The sequence below is a fragment of the Phodopus roborovskii genome, unplaced genomic scaffold (assembly GCF_943737965.1).
Source record: "Phodopus roborovskii unplaced genomic scaffold, PHOROB, whole genome shotgun sequence".
NCBI lineage: Eukaryota > Metazoa > Chordata > Mammalia > Rodentia > Cricetidae > Phodopus > Phodopus roborovskii.
In genome coordinates, this window is record NW_026126410.1 from 29582889 (window position 1) to 29599684 (window position 16796).

General features: G+C 34.6%; 1 protein-coding gene across 1 annotated transcript in view; it reads left to right on the forward strand.

Annotated features, from left to right (window-relative positions):
• LOC127220666 (cadherin-10) overlaps positions 1 to 16796 on the forward strand; it is a 112956-nt gene that overhangs the window by 66132 nt on the left and 30028 nt on the right. The window lies entirely within an intron of this gene.

Sequence of the window (16796 nt, forward strand, 5' to 3'; positions counted from 1 at the left end):
CTTTATGCACTTGAAGTTTAGGATTGCCACAATTTAGGTTCATTGCCCAAAATATAACACAGTAATATGGCAACTATAATTGTCATAATATGTAGTAATAGAAGCAGAAAAAACCACACATTTAATTTTCTAAAGAAAATTTTTATTCAACTCTATATTACTTACTGGTGTACTTTATTGAATCCTAATAACTCAGTATTACATTTTCCATTTAACAATTGATTCAAGATTAAATATACAATAATACCACATTGATAGTAGCTACAGAGATGTGTTTATCTCCACGTCTGTCTCCACAAGAGATTTTGAAAAAATTTAATATACCCTATACTCTACCTTGTTATTTTACATTACAAATGAGCATATAAATCATTGATTATTTTTATGTTATGTATCTTCACAATGTATTTATTAAGGAAACTCACAGCAAATAGAAAATTATTTCGTATTATAGAACATCTACGATGTGAAAAATTGATATGTAGTATCTAATACTCTTTAATTAGATATCCACCATTTAGCAAGTACTGTAATGTTTATAACACATCCTCATATCACACAATATTGAAGCCTAAAAGCTGAGATATGTATAATATATATGGGATATATATAATTATTTTCCCCAATATATAAAGCAAGAATATAGCAAGCACTGCAAAGAAGAAACTGAAATGCAATCCAAAAAATATTTAACCCATTATTTTTATTGGAAACAGGATATTCTCTCATATAATTTATTTCAAAGTCTTTCCTCTCTTTCCACTCCTAGCTCAGGCCCTCTGCCCTGAGATCACTCCCTCTCCATTTTTTTTTCTTCAAAAGGTCTATTTGTGGAGTTTAAAATGATGAGAATTTTATTAAATATATTGTTTTCTTTAATATTACTCTTAAAGTACGAAATTACTATAACATTCACACAGATATATAAAATTGTTTCCCTCTAACTCTTGTATGACCCATGCTTCTCTGACATTTAATCAATTTAGGTTAACTACATTTCCAGTCCATGGCTTCTTGAGGTCAACTGGTTTCTTCTGAAGTGCTGCTTCCTGGGCAACTCAAGAATAGACCCTGCATGAGCTTTAGTGGTGTAATTCACTTAGTAGCTTTTACTGTGCTGAATTAAAGTGACCTCTGTATTTTTCATTATTGTCAGTAACACTGGGCCGTGGTGGACGCTTCATAGAGTGATGATGTAAGACTAAGTAATTCAATGTGTATGCAGCATTTATTCATCAGCAGTTGGTACTCCTGCGTTCACTAATGTTTGTGTAGCTAGCATTGAACACAGATGTCAGATCAAACTTAAAATTTCTTTCAAGTTTTATGAAACAAATTCCATATTTAGCAAAAGTTCAAAATGTTTTTTTAACAAAATCACAAATTCTTTTATCTAAAACTTTATCTGTGGATCACTTGATAACTTCAGAAACTGAAAATGCATCAAATTTGGCTATTTGGCTTCTTGAGACCCTGTTTCAAATACATTCATTACTTATTTCTTATAGTATTACAACTAAAAGACAAAGATACTTAAGTGTCTTTCATAGTCATAATACAAATTCTACATGCATAGGGACCTACTACATATTGTTTTTTCTAGTGCTTCTAACTTAGTATTTTTCCCAGACTTAAAGATGTCACTGATTTATGTCCAAATGAAGATACAATGAAGACACAGTAAACGTGGGTGAGATCTCCAGCCTTGAGGTTCTTCAACTAGTGGAAAAATTAAGTAATGTTTCTTGACTGACGTTGTGGTTCATTTTTGTACATCTAAACCTACTATATTTACTTGGCATTTGACTATGCCAGGCCTCTTCATCTTGTTTCCTTTAAATTCCTTTATTGAAAATATATTCTTCTCTCATATAATACATCCCCACCACAGTTTTTCCTCCCACCATGTCTTCCAGCTTCCTTCCTACCTTCCTCCCATTTCCAACAGATCCACTCCTCTTTCTCCTTTTTTTTTTTCTTTCCCTTAAATTTTAAAGAAGAAATGAGCTTTTTAGATTAAATTTCTGAAATCTATTTATTGAAGGGGGTAGAAAAGAATCAATGAAACAAAATGGTTTGTGTGAATCGTTGTAATATTATTTTTGTGTAGCTCAGCATCAGTAAATCAGGGTTATCCAATCTGTGAGTGTCAGGCTAATCCCAGCTTTCTTCTTAAGGGCTAAAGAATCCTTCCAGATACTTTGTATAGAGACTGACAGCAGAAAGCAGAATCTAGTACTGGAGATAAGAGTTCACCTAAATGATTTGTATGTGAACTCTGATTTGGATAGAGTTTTTGAAGTAACAAGATATGCCAGGAGGGCAATGAGTCTCGAGTTGAAAGCAAGGTTGTGGTGATATGTTATTTATGATTGATTAAAGCTTGCCTGAGGCTTCAGGTAGCAAAGTCAGCCACAAACCATAGAAGCCAGGCACACACCTTTAATCCCAGCAGCCACAAACTAGGAGGTGGGTGGTACACACCTTTAATCCTGGGACTCAGGATTAAGAGATAGAGAGATCTTTGAAAGTCCAAAGCCACCCTGATCTACACTAGATCTAAATTGATCCAGTCCAAAAATGAAACAGCTCACACAAAGATGATTTCAGTACCTAGAATTACATGCCTTTAATCCCAGCAATAGGGAGGTTTATGAGACATAAGCAAGGTCTCAGACTAGGGATTCATTCTCTAGCCACAGTGAAGATAGAAAGACACTGAAGTTTAGGATTCTTCAGCCACGAAGAGGAGAGGCAGCAGTTTGGAGTTTGGTGGAGCCAGAATCGCTTTTGAGTTTGAGGTAAAATAAAAACTACTGGCTGGCTGCTTTGCTTTTTAGATTTTCAGCTGGAAGCTTGAACTGAAATATCAGTCTCTGTGCCTTTTATTTTTCATGTTACACAAGGTAGCAATAAAAATACCAACCTTCTGATATTGGACTGCAAATACCTCCTTCATGTAACTCAAAAAAAAAAAAAAAAGTGGAGTCTCTACTCACTCTACTCACAAGGACCAGTCAGACAAAGAAGATGAAAAGGTCATTCTTTTACATTCTTCATAATAATGAATACAGAATTTTAGGTACCCACACAGAACAAAACCATGCTGTCATTCACATTCACATAGAAGCAAAACATGGGTACTTTAGCACATATTTCACACTAATAAATCAAGGACTACTACCATGTACGTTTATGTCATGTCAGCTTGTCTAAGCTTATAAGGATGGAGAACTCTGAACTCCAAAGATCACTCAGGACATAATTACAAGACTCCTTCATTTGTGGGGGGATAATACCTATAGATAAACAACCTCAACTAATGAGAAATAATGAGCATATTATGTGAATTTCCAGTTTTATGATAAACGCACTCAAATGATTGTATTTATTATACTCTGCAACACTTTCCACTGTAGGTTATAAGGAATAGTAGGAAAGTAATGTTTCCTCCCTTATTTGATTCATGTTAGTTCAGAAATAAATGCATAGTATCCCATAAGGAAATTTTTATTTAGATAAGCTATAGGCAATAGAAGATATTTTCATGAGTGCAAATAAATTTGACACAGGTAGTAATTGTCACCATCTTTTCATATTTCTGTTGTAGCTATTTCTAAAGATTATATCCAGCAATAGGAAATAGAAAAGCAGTAACAATTGGTAACAGAACTACTCAGAGACTAAAAACAATTTCCTAGCAAGCATGTTTGTGAATTTTATCTGAGTTTTTTTTTTTATGACTAATGATGTTAGCCTAATAATTTGAATATTAGGTTAAATGTTTTGTTCAAAATAAGAGAGTGGCAGTATAACATAATTATTATGGCTTATACTGAATCTTATAAATGCAAAGTCATTTAACCTTTAAAGCAGCTATATGAGGTGAATATTGTCATTACCCATCCATTAGATGATTTGGAAGATTGAAATTTGTAAACCTGAGGTAAACTGTTACTTGACCTTGATACTACTTTTGGGATATAAGAAACATATTTAAAAAGCACTTAATTTGTAATCAAATACAATACTTCTAAAAACTTCACCAAAAATTGGTATAAAATAAATATTTTTTAACTTCTTTTTATTTACCTCTAAAAATCCCCTGACTCCATGTTTTAGTTATGAATTATGTAGTTGGTTTCATACATGGCATTGAGATTTGTGTTGGTTCATTTTGATAGAAAAAAGAACTTGATGCTTTTGTTGTTGGTGTTTCTGTGATGTTAAGGAAGCAAAATGATGAAACCATTCCTGGGTTTGCCATATTTCTTGGGCTGACAGAAAAGCAAGTATGTACTAGACAAGGTCTTTTAAGGAACTTTTCTGTAATGTACATAGGGATTTACAGCACGTATATCTCTGAGCTGTGGGACTGCCATAATCCCTGCCTGGTTCAAGAGAGATTTGATTTAATAAGTGCTGATTTTCATTTTGTAAATAGAGTCAACCTCTCCTCTAGTGAGGATCCCAAGGTAATGTCAGCCCCAGGCTGATCTGCATATTTAAAGTTATCAAGTCGTTTTTAACAAGAACAACTGTCAGGTTTGTCCCCAAGAAGATGCTTCAACTTAAGAAAGAAGAAAATGAAGTTTAAGAGGACTCATTTCACTTTTTTATTATCTGGGAAATAGAAATATACCTATAATAAAAGCACTGTAGTTGTATTTGTTACATTGAATGTGGTATGAGCTATACACACTAAAATATTTGCAAATGTTTGTTAATCTCCCCCCTTGTCTAAGTACTTGTTTGATGGGAGATGCCATTATGTATATATGTTTCTCATAATGTTTAATGAATAAAGCACTGTTGGCCAATAGGAAAGCAAGATAGGAGGGACTAGGAGACCAGGAGGAAAGAGGAAGTAGTAGGGAAGCAGCATGGAGATACCGGGGAGACCAGACGCCTGCTGCATTCCCCAGTAAGGAGACCATGTGGAAAGACATAGAAATGGGTTAATAATTAAGACAGAGCTAGCCCATAAGGAACAAGTAACGGGCCAACAGAATTGTATCTAATACAGAGTCTTGGTGTGTTAATTGGGGCTGGCGCGGCGGCGGGAACACACCAGGCAGCAGGAGGAAAAACCATACTCCTTACACTTGTTGTTCAATAGTTATAAAGAAATCATTACAGTAAAGCCTTTGATCTAGTAAAGGTGGTTTAAAGTCCTACTATGTGTACCCCTTCGTTGCCTATTAAGACGTATGTAGAGAATGTTAAATAAGTATAATCTAAATTCTGAAATGTGACACAGGGCACAGCTTTAATTTATTTGTGTTTTGGTCAGTTTTATAGTTGCATTATCTTTTTCACCTCTAATAATTATTTACCTTGCTATTGTGTATTTTTTTTTTCATAGAATAAGTACTCTTAACTACTTTTCTCTTTAGAGAGGAAGCTCAGTGATAAAGACAGCTTGCTCTTCTTCCAGAGGACCTAGGATTTAATTCCTAACATACGTGTGGTAGCTCACAAATGCCTATTACTCTGAGTCAACAGGTTCTGATCTGGTTCAATAGGATGGCCTCCAGGGGCTCCTACAAGAAGGTTTAGACACACATTTAAAATATATTCATATCATAAATTTGCATACATATAAGTGCATACATGAAGTATGCACAAATGGAGATTAATAAAACATGAGTGCTATATGTTGATTAATGCTAAAAGCACAAAATGGTAATTTATTTTAAATATGAGAGGATCGGGCAAGAGAATATCATTTAAAAGTCTCCAACATATACTAAAAATTTCCAAGCAGGAAAACAAGGGACATTAAGGATTGCCATTTTCACTGTCATTGTTAGGGAAGAAGGAACAAAGGTAGCATTCGTTGTCAGGTTGGCAATTTGACTTGGCTGGACCCCAGGGCTCACCACAACTGGAGTTGTGTCTGAAGTAATGCTGAAGGAAGGATGGAAGTGAGATCATAGTGTCTCTCAGTGTGTGATTCACAGAAGTGAATAACCAGGTCAGGAAATGATTTGAGGGATAAAAGGCAAAGGTACCAATAAAAAAGCTACTTTGAAGCCTTTCAAGCTTTCTACTGAAAAGCTTGTTTGGGGAGAGAGGAGAAAAGGAGGGAGGGAGCCAGGCAAGGCAAGGTGAAGATTATGGACAGAGAAGGATTTCAAGTCCAATTTTTATGTTGCAGAAATGGTTGATTGTAAACATACACTAGCTTGAGAAATACATGAGTCCGAGAGATATGTCATTTAAATAAATAACCATGAGAAATTACATATTTAGGGTGACAGAACCTGGGCAATGGTCACATTTATTAAGTGTTATGGCATAATATAATTCTTTACGAGGAATCATGGGGAAAGCTATGTCTACCTAGGGCTACCCTAGTTGTTCCTATGAACATCTCTCAGAGTAACCTATTTAGCATTTACCATATGCCATGATGGGAATAGCTGTCCCTGTTTTGTGCTGCCTTACAGAATTAAATTTGATCATACTCCCTGTACTGGAATATAGATAAGTATTTGCTGTACAGATATGTTTATGCCATTCTTAAGAAGTTTTTTAATACAGTTAAATTTCAGGTGAGATGTAAAGAGACTGGATAGTAATTACAATGCAATCCTCCTTCTATGGCTAACAAACTTAAGGTCTATCTTAACCCCTGCTAATCTTACATACTTTAGTGTTTCCATGTGCTGCAATTGGTGAATTGATGCAACATACTGGCAGACAATTTCAAAGAAACGTCAAAATAGATTCTTTAGACTCAGGAGATCAATGGTTGCTTTGTCGTGATGCCATCCCCAAGGACATAGGGAAAGAAGGAAAAAAAAAAAAAAAAACCTAAAAGCCTAAAATATCCTGTGTGGTTTTTTGCTCTAATTTCACTTAAATGCCCCAAACTAAGCTGGTGATCCTGTCTCTGGTGCTCACAGATTTAGTTTTCTGTGTCCTCTGGTGAATGTCTTCAATTGAGAAGCCTTAGCAGTTTTGTCACTCTCCAGTGTGACTTTCAAGTCTCCTCTGCTTTCTCCTAAATGCCCATTTAGCACTGCATAATTTCCTTAACTACTCTGCATTGCCTCCAAGGAGCTTTATCTTGTTTTTAATTTCTTCCTGTTAAGCTCATTAAAAAACATCTTTTAAGCATTATACAATGGGATGCTTTATAAACGTGCATAATTGTGTCATTTTTCTTAAAGCAAGTATTGTTTCAGATTATTATACAGCACCGAGATGTTGCAATAAGATTACACACAAAGCAAATAAAAAATTAAACTAATGTTAAATTATTTTGGTGATTCGTATATGTGGAACATTTTGAAAAATCTCCACCTTGGAATAGTAGGAAGTTCTTATGTAAATGTGATAGCAACAAGGACAGAGAACAAAGGATGGGACAAAATTATCTCTTTCAGCTTTTCAGCTTTTTTTTTTTTTTTTTACTGTTAGCAACAAAACAAAATAGCAGCCATTTGTTGCTAAGCTCAAAACCTCGAGAAAGGCAATTTGCTCTTGTTCCTCTCCAGGTTGGTTTCTGGCATTTCTTTTGTTGTTCTAACGGACATTACCTGTCACATGTTTTAGTCTGACTATGCTTTCTTCAAAGTCCCTTACTTAAATTGAACTGCCAATTATTTCTAATTTGACTATAAAAAACTGAAGCATTTTCAGTGCTACCATATAGAAACTCTGTTACTTGAGGTCATGTTGGAGCACATGACCTGGGCTATGAATCCAAAGACAGAAAACCCAGGAATGCATCAAAGCTGTCTGATATCTTTGATCATGACATTTCAGGTGTCATGTGAGTTTTTCAGTATCAGTTTGGAAGAACTCTTATTGAAGTCACCACATGGTTGCTTCATTCTTTGGAAGGTCTCTTTGCAAAATCAATTCTAGATTTTCATGTGCATGATGCAAGTCTTCTCAAGTCCAGGCCCAGGTGCTTAAGCAGACAAGCTAGGGAGGAGCATATTTACCAGGAGGAAATATTTATGTACTCTAATCATTAAAAGAGAAGCAGATGATTCAATCTGACACCTGGGAATGAATTTCAAACAACTATAAATTGGAATTGATAGGAAAGCTCACTGCATAATTAAAGCTCCATCAACTGTATGATAAAAAATAGGTAGCACGCAAATAGACGTCTTTAAAAAGAAATGAAAAGAGATGGGTGCCAGGGCTGTGTTCCTTTGCCTTTGTCACTGTGTGTTTAAGAATCTTTGCTTCTCTCTAGTTCACTGCCTCTTGACTCACAAGGAAATTGCCTCAGGAAGGAGAACAGATTGGCTCTCAATTAAAGCAGTATCATTTTGCATGACAAACTGAGATATTTGGATTCAGCATAAGCATAGGAACTAAATGGTAGAGTGTTAATGAATCATCATTTTGTATATTTAAAATGTAAAAAATGAACTTTCAAAATTTGAAAGAGACCTAATAAAGTCTGACCTAAAATTGGGCCTGAGCAAAATGTAATTCCAAGGAAGTATTTTAAAATGTCTATAGATCATTGAATAAAAATGCTTCCAATCAGTAGACAACAAATCATACAAAAATGAGTGTTTGACAACATATGTACCTTCTTATGAAGCTCTTTGCTTATTTGTCAGAACTAAACATATAGTATTTGGAAGAATGGACTCAGTCATAGTTTTTCAGAAAACTCTAGAGCACTTTAAAGACAATTTCATTTAAGTTCTGTAGGAAAATTAATGTATCTGCATATTCATTTACATAAATACTTTCTAAGAAATCACTGAATTATAATTAATATAATTGTATCAATAAATTCAGAATTGTCAGGCTCATTACAAAACAGTAAAATGTATTACCTTTCCATCTTATTTGTTGAAACTACTAAAAATTATCATGAATAACAAGAACCCAACAATATCAAACCTATAATGGATATTGTCTCTACACTAACTGTGAAATTAAATGAACTGACAAATTTCAATATTTGAACAGACATATAACAGGAAGTTAAAAGTGAACAGATTTTGAGATCTAAGTATATTACATTAAGCAATCACAGAAATCCAAGCTGAAAATAAAAATGTAGGAGAAAGTCCCAGAGACATACCCCCAGTGAAATCCACATGAAATTAAAATTAGTCGAACAAAGAGCACACACCCTCATTTTTCCTTTCTCCCACCCTTCTCTTTCTTTCTCTTGCCCTCTTCCCTCGTCCCATTTGGGTTCCATCAAAGTGTGTGTGTGTGTGTGTGTGTGTGTGTGTGTGTGTGTGTGTTTGTGTGTGTGTGTGTGTGTGTGTGTCTGTGTCTGTGTCTCTCTGTGGGTGTGTGTGCCCGCGGGATCACGCAAGCATGTGGGTATGCATGTATGTGCTAAGGGTGCGTGCACATTTCTGTGTACTGGTGCACTCTGCTAGCAAGGAGGAGCAGGGGTCCCAGCTCTTGCTCTTCATTTATTCCATGATAAGGATTGTCTCTGAGCGCATAGCCAGAATGGCATCCAAAATGTCCCAGCGAGCCTCATTCCTCAACCTGCATATCCAAGTCCTCAGGTTTGCTCACTGATTGCTCTTACCCTCAGAGCCATTTTCCAAACCTATTGAGGGAAAAAAAGAAAAAGAAAACCTTAAAAATCATTGTAGTGAAATGCAGTTGTGCCCTCTCCATGTTTAATCTTTCAAAGCTTGAGTCCTCACATACAACGTTTTTAAAAAGTTGCTCATGTAAGAACATGTATGGTTAACGCTAGGACCCTAAATCATGTATTTTTGTTATTTTCTGGAGTTTTGTTGTCGAGGGTACCTGTTCAAACTTGGTTCGTGAATACTGCTGTTTCATTTTCTCCACTGAGCAGGACAGGTCCACAGTAGCAGCCCTAAAAGCATGGTATGGCTTTTCTAATTTAGGTAGAATAATTTCTATAGTTGGGAAAACCACCAATCTCAGGCAGTTAGTTCCTCCTTTTTGTAGACATAATGCTAATGTATTCTTTGGACCCATGGATCTTGATTATCCCTTTGTTGTCAAGGGATATGTTCTTCATCAGCTTACCAAAAAAAAAATAAAAAAAAAAAAAATTTAAAAAAAGCAAAAGGAATTGGCTGAATATGAAATTATCTTACTTGGGGAATCAAATTTACTTAATATGTTAGAGTAATCATTCCAGGGCCAAAATATTTTTATTATCAGATTTTCATGACATTGATAATTTTATAATTTGATTTTATAAAATCTGTCTGATAGTTGAGCCCATTCACTTTTGTGAACCTCTAGTTATATATTTTTTTAATTTATCCTCTAGCTCATTTATTCCCTTGTTGACTGCTATTATGTTGATCCATCTGCTATTTTCTGCTTCACTGAATTTTTTGATATCATAATTTATTATATTTCTCCCTCCCTTTTCCTCCCTCCAAACTTTTTCTCAATAATTGGTATTAAATACATATATGTATTTATAAAGATATATTGTCCCTTAATATAACCCCTTGGCCCATGTGAGTCTATCTCTATGTATGTGTTCAGAACTGACTGTTTGGCAGTAGGCAACAATGGTGTGGTTTTCTCAGGAATGGCCACAAACCTTCCATGACCTGATTTTCTCAGTTGCTTGTGTAACACTGAGGCTTCCTGCACCTCATTGGCATGATCACTGCTGATTTTAAGGTAACATTTTAGATCTATATCAATATAGACCACAGTCAAATATAGATAAAAAAAAATATCAAACCACAAACATTATCCTGTAACTCAGGATTTTATGGCAAGTTTCTCTTCTTGATGAAAGTTCAGAAAGGCAGTTTCACAATACATAAAATATATGTTTATAAATATCCCAAACCATATTTTTTTGATTTCTCATTATATACTTACTAATCATTTAGTTCTGTTGCACATAAAGATAGCTAAAAGTATTTCCTTCCAGATAGGAACAGGAAATGGGTTCATGTGCTAGTTCATTCTCTCACTTGATTTTGGTATTTGGATATTCTGTATTATTATTATTATTATTATTATTATTATTATTATTATTATTATTACAATATAACAATTATTTGCCTTGTTGCTACATCCACACCTTTGCAAATGTCAATATTTACTAGTTATATATTATTTATTTTCAAAATACATATGTGCATCTCTTCCCTTTTGTGACTTGAATTCAAACCTCTTACTACCCAGAACATCAAACTGTGACCTCTGAAATAGGATATTAATTTAATATTCAGATATTCATTACATTCATTACATTCATTACATACATACATTACATTCATTAATTTAATTAATCAGATATTCATTACATGGGATCATTACAGTTATGACACCTATTTACAGTGTCCTTATAATAAATAGCACTTACAGTAGTCAGGTAATATGTACACAGGGAACTGACAATGCTATTGCGGTTAAATAAAGATCAGGATAAACAAAAAGGCCGAATAGATGTTTATTCAGGGAGAAATAACTTACAACCTAGACAGATGAACACCAGCAAGTTCCACCGGATGCTCTCCTGTCCGAGTCCCCTCAGCAGGAGAGCATTCCTGGACTCTTCCTCTGACCTCCTTCCACAGGTCACTTCCGTCCATGGCTCCACCCCATCTCACTACACAATGCCTTGCTGCCTTTACTAAAATCTCACGAAGCCCTTTCACTTGGTCCAAAGTTACTTTCTGTTAGGCCACACACGAGTTTCTGTTGTACAAATTCTTTTCACTTTGGCTTTATTAACTTGATTTTAATAAGTTTAGTAGGTATAAAAAGATGTCACCTCATGCTTTTAATTTCCATTTTCTTGGTTCTGGTTTGGCATGCTTGTCTCTATTTTTCTGGTTTATGCTTCTCTAATAGATTTTCCATATCCATCCTGATTTCCACTCAGCTAACTGGGTTTTGTTGTTCTTTGGGACTTTAGACATATGTTCATTAATGTAGGCACTAAACTATAATCTGATCATGGACACCTTGTTTTATTCCTGTGCATTGTCTCTCACAGAAAGTTTCGAGTGAAGGATGACTTATTCACATTAATTTTCATTATTTATTTAATTATTTATTTATAAGCTAATTCACAAATTTTGGAGGCATTGTATAGGGGTATGTGTGTGTGTGTGTGTGTGTGTGTGTGTGTGTGTGTGTGTGTGTATGTGTGTGTTGAATTGTTGCAGGCCAAATTATTGCAGGCAGAAGTCAGAATCAATATTTAACTAAAATTGTACATGCATCTAAGTGACTATTCATCTACACATACATTTGTGTATATTATATATGCTTACATTCAAATATATGTGGAAATATATTTTAAGAGTATATGTACCTAAAGGCATTTAGCCTGTTTTTCTATATTTTGAAACTCTTTGTCTTTTTAAAATTTATTTCTTATTGTTTGATGCTTTTCTTTTGCTAAAGTATAATTACATCATTTCTTCTTTCTCATCTCTCTTGAGTCCCTCCTATCTTACCTACTCCCTTGTTGTCTCAGATTCATAGCCTCTGTTCTCATTTCATGGGAGTTGTTAGTAATGTCCTGTTATTGAGGTTCTGACAGGACATGTCCTTAGCTGCAGCCACTAATAACACCACCTGTGCACATTCACGATGTTCTTTTTTTAAAAAAAGGCCCTCCCAGCCTAACAACCATCCTCCTCTCTTTTTCTTTCTTCCTCTCCTGCTTTCTGCTCCCTGCCTCTTTCTCTTCCACCCCCCCCCTTTCTCCATCCTGTCTCAGGAATCCAGTCTTTGCCCTTTTTATGATCCCTTTCCCTAATAAAAAAACTCCTCAGCTTGAATCCTGTCTCATGGCATCTTTCTCTCATGTAATTTCTTAAATTACAACACTGATGTGTGTGTCTGTGTGTGTGTGTGTATTAAAATACTTAAATTTCCATGGCGATTTTTAATAGTGAAGCATTTCAAACTACATATTCAGAGACCTCTACTATACATCTCCAAACTTATAAATGCCCTTTACTTTAATAATAATTTTTTAAAAGTTCTTGAAGAGAGAGTTGTAGGACACCACTAAGAAGAGACCCCCAGGTAGCATGAGCACTCCTCTTGTTAGTGCATAGATACTGTCTGGAGTAATTTTACCTCACCCACCTACTAAGAATGTACCCAGGTACTCCTCTTATGTTTAAAGATGTGTATTTCTGTAAAAATCTTGTGGGCCTGGTTATGTGACACAATACTGTGAATTTGAAATAAAGCCCTTAGGGACAGTTTGCAATGGACCTCTCTTTACAATTCATGTGAAGCTTTTTGTCTTTTTTAATGTTTCTTTCTGATGGTGTCATACCCTATACCCTAAATTGGCCTTGAACTCACCAGCAGTCCCCTGGATTTCTAGGTGTGAACCAAGACACCTGGTTAAAGGTTTAGTTTATTTTGAAATCTATCGACTAGCTGAGTAGCTGTCCTGTAGCTTGCATGAAATTGACCTCCATCATAGCTTCTGGAATCTATTCAAATGAAGATAACTTTATCTTAGAATGAGAAATATCCACATGAAAAATAATACAATTGTCCACTTCTTGTGATGCTCATTTTCCTGTAGTTCGATGACTGTATTATTTTATTGCCTTCATATATACATATATAGTTCATAAATATGTATATGTGTGTGCGTGTTTGTCTTTGTATGTGTGTGTGCGTGTGTGTGTGTGTGTGTGTGTGTGTGTACATACCTCTTTGTATAATTTAAGGATATTGGATATATTTTCAATTAAAAGATAATGCTAAATTATCAAACTAACTTTGCAAGAAAGCAACCCTGATTTAATGAACTTTAAGGAATAAAGCTTTTTATTTTCTACTTTTATCTAATTGTGTAACACTCAGCAACAAATAGGCTAGTTTTTTATTGTTGTTTTTTCTTCTAGGATCTAATTACTCACTGATACCTCAGTTAATTGTTCAATCACAAAAAACCTTGCCTAATTTTCCTTTCAATCCCTAGATTTAGTAACTATAAAACTCCATGAAGTTCATGTTTACATTAGAGTGGAGAAAGTCCAACATTAGTGAACATTACTTGGGAACTAAAAAGGAGTTGGAAGTTAATGTCATGAAATGAAATCCTACAATCTTTACAGAGAAAGGACATTCAGAAACACTGTGCAACTGTTACTGATGTAGGAGCCTAGAAGTCAAAGCAGGTCATCATTGTTAGAGTAGGATATTTATGCTTCTCTCTTTGAAACCAGATGATATAATAAAAGATATTAACTTATTTCTATTGAAATTATCCTGTTAAGGATGTATTAGATTCTTATTTAGATGTATTACTTTCTTATTTTGAGTATAAGAAGTTACATTATGGCTGATTAATGTTCTATGATGCTAGAACACCATACTTCATCAATTGTCAGAAGCATATTTTGGTAACTAAACTTATATGAGTAACTAGTTGATTTTATGTTTTGGGCTGGAAACTTATAAGAAGGATCTAGAACATCTTGTTTTTAAGATTTAATTAGTTATGGGGAAAATACGAGGATGAAAATTCATAGGCCCTGAAGTCAAGTGGCCATATTACCTATATGAAATATAGAAGAATTAATGTGGAAATCAAATTATTCTATCTGGGAGAAAAAAACAAAGTTAAAAAAAGAAAACAGTGTTTACACGGCTGCACTGGTCACTAATCATTTCTGTAGTTATAAAATGAACAAAACTGAGTGGGGTAAAGGAAACCTTTCCTTTACATAATTACAAGCAATAATTATAACACTATAGATAATCAAGAACATCACCATAATTAATTCACAGCAATGATTATGTTGACTATAGTACTGATGTAAAAATTAGGGTAAAGACTTCTGATGTGACTTAACATATTTGTACAAAGTCGGGGCATTTTTCATAAAAGAGCCATCAATTACAGCAATTATGCATAAATACATACTAACATAGCACTAGTGAAAAATGTCAGGGACAAGGTACCCAGGTAATCACCGTGCACTTTCCAAGACAACTTGATATCATGCAATGCATCTAAACACTGTGTAGAGGAAAAACACTGAAACTATATTTAACACATATACTTTCCTCAAGACAGAAAGGCATAACATGCTATTTTAAAAGTAACAGAAAAGAAAAAAGCTAAGGCAGGTCAGATCACCATTGCTAAATATCTGTTTATTTGGAAAAGGCTTTAAAAATGAGTTTGATAATTTTATGTTTTTTTTTCCTTGTATATTTGCTTACAACTTCGGGATTCTTTGTTTTCATTTTTAACTCATTCCTTTGGGTATTGGGTTATTTTATTATACCATCATTTTAAATTTAATACTCAAGTCACTCATTTCATATTTTCCCTGCTTATAAATGTGTAAAGTAATACATTTCTCTCCTCTGTAGTCGTTTTTTTTTATCTCTACACAGTGTGTTTAGCTTCCTTTAGTACATCCGTTATAAGCCTTTTGGAGTTTTCTGCTGATTATAGTTTTGGTTGTTTGCTTTGGATTTTTAGTTCTCGAATTTATTGCCTTATTTAAGCCATAAAGAACTTAATTGTCTTTTGTTTTAAACTTTTAAGAACGTGTTGGTTGATGTGTATGTGTGTGTAGTTACAATTAGGAGACACAAGCATATATGAGCATGTCCTCATTATTAAGATCCTGTGTCTTCCTAACTTGATCTGTATGCTATACAGTTTGTGCTTTCAACAATGAGCCATCTCAAAATTATCAAGTTGGGCAATGTGGATTGCATTGCAGACAGGGATTTTTTTTTTTTAACCACTAACTGGATTTGGGAAAGCATAGGACTAGTTAAACTAATTATGAAGTTTCTATCCAATATGCAACTACTATACCCTACTACAAAAAAAAAAATATATGCACTTTAGAAGAAAGAACCCAGTGAGAATACAATATGGAAAAGATACTAAAAGCCTATTTCATTTTACACTTTCATGCTACAAACACAAACTGCAAACTTAGAAATAGAATGGGATTAGGAAGAATTCCAAGAATCTCTGTTTTTGATCATGTTATTTTCATCTACTTTACAGTGACATTATAACAAGCTCACATTTGAGCAGGCACCTGAAGGGTAAGATCAGCTAAGCCATCGAGCTATTTGGGATTCAGGGATTCCAGGGAAAAGAAAGATTGGGAGCAAAGAGCATCTATAGGATAGTAACCAAGTCAGGAGTGGTGTCTTGCTGTCAACTGTAATAGCTCAAGTACATTTAAGGATATGTAGAAAATCATAGCATGAAACCACGCTAAGCTCCAACATCAGGTTGTAAGAAATACACTTGTGCTGAGATACCCCCGTTTGCTATTACATAGTCCCCAGAAAAGCACATAGGAGAGCTTCTTGAATTTGGAGAACTCTATGATAATTAGGAAAGAATTTGATATAAGACTTGACATGACAAAAGTACAGGGAATGACAGAAAATTCTTTAGCCAGGAAAAAGCTGAAGGTCTAATTTAATGCAGATCTTTCACGGAAATGACTATAGGTAAAATATATCAAGAAAGAAATGTGAATGTAATACCAGGACAACTATAGGCCGGGACCTTATGATATATACTAAAGAGAATTAAGCTTTATGGGCGCATGACTGGTATAATCAAAATGTGCTTACAGCCCATTAACCCATCAGAAATTGTAGTTTATGACCAGGTGTTAAAATGTAAATCTTGTTAGTGAAAGGGGAGTTTCATGCTGGAATCATTTGAAGGTACACTACGGGCTTAGATATATTCATGTTTTGCACCAGAATGAAAGAGGATTTGTCAGAATTTAGTGTTTACACTCTGACACTGTGAAGGACATCTCTTTATTTCTAACATAAACTGTGTGTGTGTGTTTTTTTTT